The sequence below is a fragment of the Vidua macroura genome, chromosome 6 (assembly GCF_024509145.1).
Source record: "Vidua macroura isolate BioBank_ID:100142 chromosome 6, ASM2450914v1, whole genome shotgun sequence".
Lineage (NCBI taxonomy): Eukaryota > Metazoa > Chordata > Aves > Passeriformes > Viduidae > Vidua > Vidua macroura.
In genome coordinates this window covers 59,872,880-59,881,366 of record NC_071576.1, presented here as the reverse complement: position 1 = coordinate 59,881,366, position 8,487 = coordinate 59,872,880, and positions in this window count along the sequence as shown.

Sequence of the window (8,487 nt, the reverse complement as noted above, 5' to 3'; positions counted from 1 at the left end):
CTGCAACCACCTGCAATAGCTGCTGCCACAGGAGACTCAGGTATTACCAGCCATGAAATTCTGTTTTTTTCCTTTAGGGAACAGACATTGTGCTACAGTAAATTCCACAGCAGGACGAGCGAGGGGAAGTAGAAAACTTTGGTCTTGAAACCAAGGGGGATTCCCTGTCTCTGCAACGGTTGGTGTAGCTATAAATAACGAGGAGGAAATGAGAACTCTGCCTTAAAATTATTCAGTAGTTTGAATGTGCAAACACGACTGAAAAAATAATTGGGAAGAGGCAAAAAGAGCGAAAGCAAAAGTGCTAAATAGTAGAGCTACAAAAACACCTAAAATCCCCCTCAGTTTGTTTGTAAGAAATGTGATCATGCAAGCTGTGGAGCAGAGTGATGGATGTACAGCCTGCTTTGGAAGGGATGAATTTGAACTGTCTCAGCAATATTTGCCAAAGCTGACAGAGCTTAAGGGTGCAGGTTACTCCTGTCAAGCCTGCAGTGCCAGGGCAGAGCCAGCTCCCAGCAGCACATTGCAGCAAAACAATCACAGAAGGGTCTTAAAAGCTTAAGAAAATGGAGTTCAAGGGGTTCCAGGGCTGGTGTGAAACTGCAGTGGGTGGAAAACTGAACTGTGCCACTGGTCGAGGCTCTTGAGCAATTCAGCCAAGAGCTGGAGGCCTCTGAGGAACATCACAGAGCACCACAGAAACCACACCACACTCAGAGACAGGAAGGCTTTTGCCTTTCATCAGCAGATGTGAGGCATTCAAACCATCAGCAGCAGCTGAAACCATGGGATTCTTTGCAAAACAACTGCAATGGAGTCCTCCTGAGGCAGGCAGGTGAGTTTTAATGCCAGCCCCCTTTCTTGAGGACGTTCATTTCTGCCGGAGTGGCACGAGGAGATTGGTCACCACATTTATTCCTGGCTCAAAGACATGTGAATTCAACCAAGGCAGACACGGTGTTAAGTTAACCTGGGCAAGCTTTGCTCTTCATTTGATGTAAACAGGAGACAGAACTAAACCACCCACAGATCCTGTGCGTGCTCAAGACTTCATGGCCGTGGGGGTTGTGAGCGGCACTGTGCTGATCACGCAAGGGCTTTGGCCAGTTCTGAAAAAATAAAAAAAGCCAAAAAAGCAGCCACACAACAGCGTAGACAGCAAATACTAACTCCCTGCAGGAAAAAAACAGCTGAAACACACTGAACAGCAGCGTTTCTTTCACAACTTAGTGCACAATGCAACCCTTTTTATGTAGGAAAGTGCCACGTCAAGCCCTCAGAACTGCAGATCACAAACACTGCAGAATGCTGTAGTTTTGTGCCACTCTGTGCTGGTTTATATTGAATTAGCACACGCCACTTTCTGCACTGGTCCTTGCTCTAATGTAATATGTATGGGGTTCCATCACTAATTCATGGTTTAGGAACTCTCTGCTTTCTCTAGAGCAAGGGTCAGGGGTAAACTGTAGTTTTTGGTATCTTTTCATGCAAAAAAACAAAACAAAACAAAAAAGCCTCAGCACAGAAAGCTTGAGGCACATCCTCACCTCCAGAGTAATCAAAAAAAAAAAACCATAAATAAAATACCACACCCCAATATTTCTACCTGCAAAGTTAGAGGTCCTCTGTGGGCTTAGTAGAGTCTTGGGCAGCCTGAACTGCTCCCAGGCAGCAAGAGAGCCAGGCAAAACCTTCCTGCAGCCCCAGAGCCTCTCTGTGCCTGCAGGAAGGATGCTGGGCTTAGCACTGTGAGGAGTTAATAATTCCATCTCCAATATTGTCATTGTCACAGGCAGGAGAGGAGCAGGCAGGAAAGGAGTGGTTACTCTCTAGGTGTGCTCAGTGTGAGTCACTTTTCAAACAGCAGAGTCAGTCCCAGGCTGCAGGGCCCCAAAGCCTCTCCCATAGGCCAGGATTCACCACTGAGCACAAGAAGATTCTGGTTCCAGCCTGATTTTCTGGCCTTTCACAGCTTTTGTCACTTGTGTGCTGTGTCCAGTCAAGGTTCTCCTGCCCAGATTGAGTTAAATATAAAACTGACACACACAGAGCAACTGTCTGGACTTAATAAAGGTGGAAAAGCCTCGACTAAAGAATTTGGGTGCACTTTAGCTTAAAACTTGTTAAACTTGAAATTTTATTTTTTTAGTCATTCATTCCTCACTCTGAAATCCCTGGTACAATATTCTATTATTAAAGTGATACAATTAAATAAACAAAACTAGGATTTTGTATCGATTAGTGGTGCATGAGTGGCCACTGCAAAGGTTAGAATAGCAGAAAGGCTGAAATAATTAAAACCAAGAAAAGCAACAAAAAAAAAATCAGTTCAGAACCTCTGAGATGCCACTCTTCTGTTGCATATTTTACAGATATTTTTGACCATCTGGACACTCAAAAACTTCAGTATGTACAACTCCAGCTGAGGAGCTACAGAGGAGTTATGAGAAGTCCAGCTGAGGCTTAATGATCTTGACTTCTTGGCCGAGCAAATGAGACCAGAGGAAGCTGCATTTTGCCATAATTGGATTGCTGTTGGCACCCAAACATCCCAGCAAGCTCTGCAGACTTCACTCATGCAAAGTGCTCTCCTATAGAGAGCTTATGAGCAAAAAGTGCTGCTTTTAGAATTAAAGCCTAAATTAAATCATCTGCTGCTGTGTAGCTTTAATTGGCCAACCTCAAATGGCACCTGAGCTGGGTGGTTTGCCCATTCAGACACTTTTTTCCTTGCAGGAAACTTCCCTTTAATCAGAACACTCCTCATACCCAACAAAATGTGGAATGTAATAGTGCGCAAGAACGACAGAATGGTTTGGATTGAGAGGAACCTTAGGGATGATCCCATTCCAGCCCCCTGCCATGGGCAGGGCCACCTCCCTCTGCACCAGTTTGCTCAAAGACCCATCCAGCCTTGAATCAGTGACAGGAGTTGGTTTTGCCATTCAAGTTCCCCTTGGCACAACATCTGTTTCCACAGGAGATCCCCTTTGCTCCTTCCCTTCGCGCTCCTGGCTTTGGAGCAGATCAGGCAGCAGATCAGGCCTGGCCTGTTTGCCAAATTCCACCCAGCCAGGTTCCGAGCTCACCATGGAAACCCTGAGAGACTCCAGAAGAGCTGGGGCTCGGGGAGATGCTGCAGGAATGTGAGCACCTTGGAGCTGCCTCCAGGCATTCCCACGTTCCCTCTCATCCACATCGGCAGAGCCACAGGAGAGACCAAGAGGCGTGGGACAGGGATCAGAGCTCTGGCAGGGCACCCAGCCTCCGTGGGAGAGAGCCAGGAGAGCCAGAGCAGGGGGGCACAGCAGCCCCTTGGGTGTTCAGGAGCAGCCACCACCCCCAGCGCTCTCTGCTCATCGCTGCTTGCCCTCGTACAGCCCCCCTGTGGGGACACCTCCTCTTTTGGCTCGTCCTCCCTGTGCAAATGAGTTGTCACCCCAAAAAGCACACCACAGCAACAGCATCTGCAAGATTGTTGTTAGCAGGGTACCAGCACATTCCCTCAACCACTGCTTAGCTCTGCAATCCAGCTGGCTTTAAAAACTAACTCTAGAACACAGCTGCAGGAAAAGGGAAACTAAAAGGTTTTTTTTATCCCCGCAAATGTGTGCAGTTACAAGGTGCCAGGCTGTTTTCATTAACTGCCTGTCATGCAATGCAACTGAACCTACTCCTGTACTTTCAGCTCTCCATTTCTTGCTACCTACTCAAGCATGTGCAAAGAGCATTTTTAAGCTCTGACACTGTCTCTCAGCAAGTTCATTTCCCAATTGTCAAGCTTTCAACCTCAACAGGAAAGAAACTACAGCTCACACCTCTTACTGCAGCCACAAAAATAGCTCTTGTGGCACAGTTTTTAAATTTTTCACACTCTTTACTCATCCTTTCTATTCACAACTCAATTGTCCTGGAGCAGAACTTATTGACAACACATGGTCTCTGTTAGTAACTAAACAAGCCCAGGACTGTAAGGCTCCAAAGTGCATTCAATCCATAAGGGTGAAATAGAGATGATAAACCTTCCAGCTCCTTGGAGCAGTGCAAATCCTCTTGTCCACCTTGCACTGCAACATGTAAGCTTTTTTGGTACAAAGATGGACATTGGAAAGACACACATTTGTGTGTATATATATATATATATGGGTGTGTGTACACATATATGCATGTAGAACTTACACCCAAAAAAGAGAAAATCACGTAATTTAGAGGGGATGGTTTTTATATGGAAGATGGCACTAGCATTTTAATCTGCTCTTTAATAATGACTTAGAAAATATTTAATTTTAATCCAGTTTGGCCTGGCTAAATATCACAATGTAGCATGTAGTCTGCAAAGTGTTAAACTTCAATGAATGTGAAAAGTATTGCCTGTATAGATTATTTACTCAAGTACTTTTAAAGCACAACATTGGTAGCAGGCACCATTTACAAACAGTCCCCCTGAGGCATAACTCTGCTTAAGAAGTTAATTACCAGGTGAGAGTGACCTGGGCTCTGGTTCTCAGTTCCCAATAAACAACTGATCTTCAGTCGTTCCTCTCCAAAGAAAAAGGTGTGAAAGGACAGCAGTGTCAGAAAATCTGCTCTGATAGTGTTACAGTCTGAGTGCATACCAAGGGTAAATGCATGTCACTTCTTCAGAATACTGAATATTGCTTTTCTAGTAAGCTTAATAACACACACTGCTCAAAGTGTTAGTGCAGTTAAATCCAAGCAGAGCCTACCAATCCACCTCATGTGTATTCAAATTATTTTAGCCCAAAGACATCCCAGACAGTGGCCAGGAGTCTGTTGTTCAAAACCTGCAATACAATCAAATTTTACTTACAGCCTTTGTACCTTTTATCTTCCCTCAGATAGATCATTTTGGCAGAAGAGAATTCAACAACCTGAGACATCATCCTGCAGCAATTTTACATTTAATGAAAACTAATTCCTGCAGGAGCAAAAATCAGTGCTTGCAATAATTTAGTAAAGTGTTTACTTCCCAAACACAATCTCAAAGACAGTTACAATTTCCACCCTAAAGAAAAGGACAGCAGTAAAAAGATTTTTAAGAGCAGTGATCCATCATCTACCTTCCTTTTTAACTTTCATTTTCCACTCTTCTTTCAGCCAGGTGCAAATACTCCCAACAAGTTCTGCAAGTTTTATTTAATCCAGTTGTATAAAATCAGACACTTTTTTTACCACTTTCCCATTCCTTTCAAGCACAAGTATTTCTTGCTATCATAAGGTAGCAGGGCAGAAGACTTTAGACAAGTCTCAAGCAGTAATTTCTGCAATAAGGCTGAAACGTTTCCTCCCATCTCCCACTATCTCCCACCTGCATTCTGTGTCCATCTCCATCTCTGCCTGACTTCCTAAGGGATCCTGTGAAACTGCTGCTGCTGCTGAAGGGAACCAGAAAGCTTCTAGAAGGGTGACTGAGAAGATGCAGCAGCCATCAGCTCTGAAAACCCCAGAATGGAACAGGAGACACCCTGGGCAGGAAGGCTGGGTGCAGGCACCCTCAGGTTCAGGTGGTGGCAGCCCATTCTTTCAGCATCACTTGTGTGTTGAACTCCTCCTCATTCTGCTCTAAAACCCCAGGCAGTTACTGTGCAACACCTGTGTGTTCTGGCAGCACCACACTCTGATAATTACCTGTTCTAAACTCTCCCACCTGGGTTCCTACAAATAACAAGGTGATCTCGACATAGGAGCCAGCCTATGTGGCATAGGTGGGAAGAGGAATTAAGAGAAAGATGACCTGTACGAAGATTTCATGCTTTAAAGATTATAATCATCCCTCAGGATGCAAATCATCATCTTCACTTGTCATGTTTTAATGGCTTTATGACAGCAAATGCAAAAAACATTTCAGTGTGGTGACAACAACCTCTCAGGATTATGGAGGGTGTTACTGGGAGTGTGCAGGTGACGCTGGCTTTCCACTTGGGGTGTTTTTTCTGGCTCTGCAGTGCCTGAGGAGATGGCTCCTTCAGGCAAGTTATCTTACCATGCCACCCAGCTTAACCCCAAAAGATGCCTGCCATAAAAGGGTTCGTTGCTAAACCTGCATGCCAAGCACCTGGAAAGCTCTCACAATTAAGTGAAAGGAGCATCTTTTTCCAAATTGCTCATTCAGCTTCCATGACAGCAACACTGATCACTGCTGACTCCCAGGATAATAACTTTTCAAAAAGACAGGAAGTAAAAACCCCAAGTTTCCACCAGAATGGCTAAAGTGACAAGACTGCATGAGTCTAAAACAAAGAAAAAAAAGAAGTGCCAAGAAGAACTGGCAGATGTTTTTGCACGTGGTTAAAAAAGTTCATTTCTAATTAGAAACAAAGTTATTCGATAGGTGTTAGGACAAACTTGGAAGAGAAAAGCACCCATTGCTTACATATTCTATGTCTCTGAGTTTTCAGAGCATTTTTCTTTTTACCAAGCTATATTAAAAATATTTCAGCTCATTAATTCAGACATAACTAGTATTTTCTACCAACAGATGAACTCCTATCAGTACTTTCCCTGCAGTCATGGCAGAGACCAGTAAAACAGGGAGATCGCTTAACGCTTGCAAACATGGGACTGTTCTCTGTCTCTCTAACCAGAGGACTGCTATAAAAAAATCTTCACAGAATACTATTGGAGTAGAAGTCCCTACAGTATCTTCAGTCACCTCATGTCCCATGGAATTTCAAGTCACATTTCCTGCTCTTTGAACTCCTATACAGGTGCAAAGCACCCACTGAAATGCAGAGACCACGTGGAGTGCAGGAAGCAGCAAAGCAGCAGCTGCTCTATCCAGAAGGTGACTTACTGGGCCAAGTGCAGCACACTCCTATTAAAAATGGATAGGCTTGGTTTTCAATTAGAGTCACCAAGAGTGGGAGTTACCTTGCATGCTTTTCTTTCCAAATCAAATATTTATCAGAGGAAAACCACAGGTGTCGCTGACAAGGAGAGATTAGCTGTGACTTAAAACCACACACCTGGATTGAAAAGTGGTGAGACATGCTCTGCTTGCTAAGTAACCTTAAAAGTGCGTGTGTTAGCCTAGGCAAATTAGAAGCCTTTCATTTGTGTCCAAGAAGTAGAATTTAGTAGTATTAAAACTCCAAAGTGGCATTTTCCCTACAGTGCCTGGCATTAATGAAGTTTTGACAGCCAAGAGCATCCAATCTTTTTGTCTCAAGTCAGCTGAGTGGGTGGCAAGAGCAGAGGCACCAATGGCAGCATCTGGGGTGGGGAAGGAAAACAAAAGAGCCAAGAGTTTTGAAGAGTTGGTTCACTCCATAAAATATTCCAGTATCAGAACTTACTGAAGCATATTTAAATCCAGAGCTCAGGTCTTCCTTTTTAAAAAGCTTCTTCAGCAAGAGGACGTGGAACCCTACACCTGAACATGGAAGCTGCCTACTGGATTGTAACTGTTGCAAAGTGAGACACAGAGGAAAAAGGTGATTATTGTGAGTCCTACATTAAATCTGGCCTGAAGTTCCCTTGAATCCTTCCCCTAGTTACTAGGCACAAGATTCTGAACCTATGTGCTGTGTGCATCGTGCAACAAATAGCAGGTTTCTGACCTAAATTGGGAGAGCCTTTATGAAACAGGAAAGGTAAGATGGGTTTGAAAGACAGAGGCAAAAAAACCCAACCAGTCTCTCTCAAAGGTGATTTCATACAGTTGGAGAATACGTGAGAACAAATATTAGCCATATTCAGCCTCCTTCTCCCTTAATTTAACCATTTCCTTTTGTTTCCACAGGTCTCTCCCACCCCACAATGTGACTGCTTTTGCAAAGTCTCTGCTTATTTTAAGCGTTTGCCTTATGATTCTGAATCATGCTGAGAAAAGCTGTATACTAGAGGAAATCAAGTCTCCTGCCTTTAGATTCTTGAATTCCACCCAAGGTGCCTAAAACAGCAAGCACAACTATTTGTGTCCTGGACATCCAGTTCTGGGATAATTTCATCAGGAATGAAGGAAAGGATGAGCAGCCGAGTTCCATAAAGATAAAAATAATTCAATTATATGATGCCATCTTGAATGTGGATTAAGGCTGACATACAAAAGTTAATAGTGTCCATGTACTGAATCATTTTCACTGAGGTGGCAAATCAGGTGTTGGCTGATGAACACAAGAATAGCACAGCTCCTTTCTGCTGCTGGTGGACTGGACTGCTGTTTCCACACAAAGGACACCACAGAAACTTCTACCATAAGGGGCAAGGGCAGTTTAAGATTTAATGCTCATTCTAGACCCCAGAACATTGTAACTGAGCGTGGTCTTCATTTTTTAACTTCTAAGGATCTATGGCAAGTTTCCTTTTTTTCCATATGCTCCACGTCAGGCCACGAATTTTCCAGAAAGTGAGGGTGGCTACAGAATCACAATCCTCAAAGGTCTAATAGTTCAATTAGAGTGATATTAAAGGCTTATGGTAACAATCCCAACATTTGAGGTTACTGCCTGTAACTGAATCAAG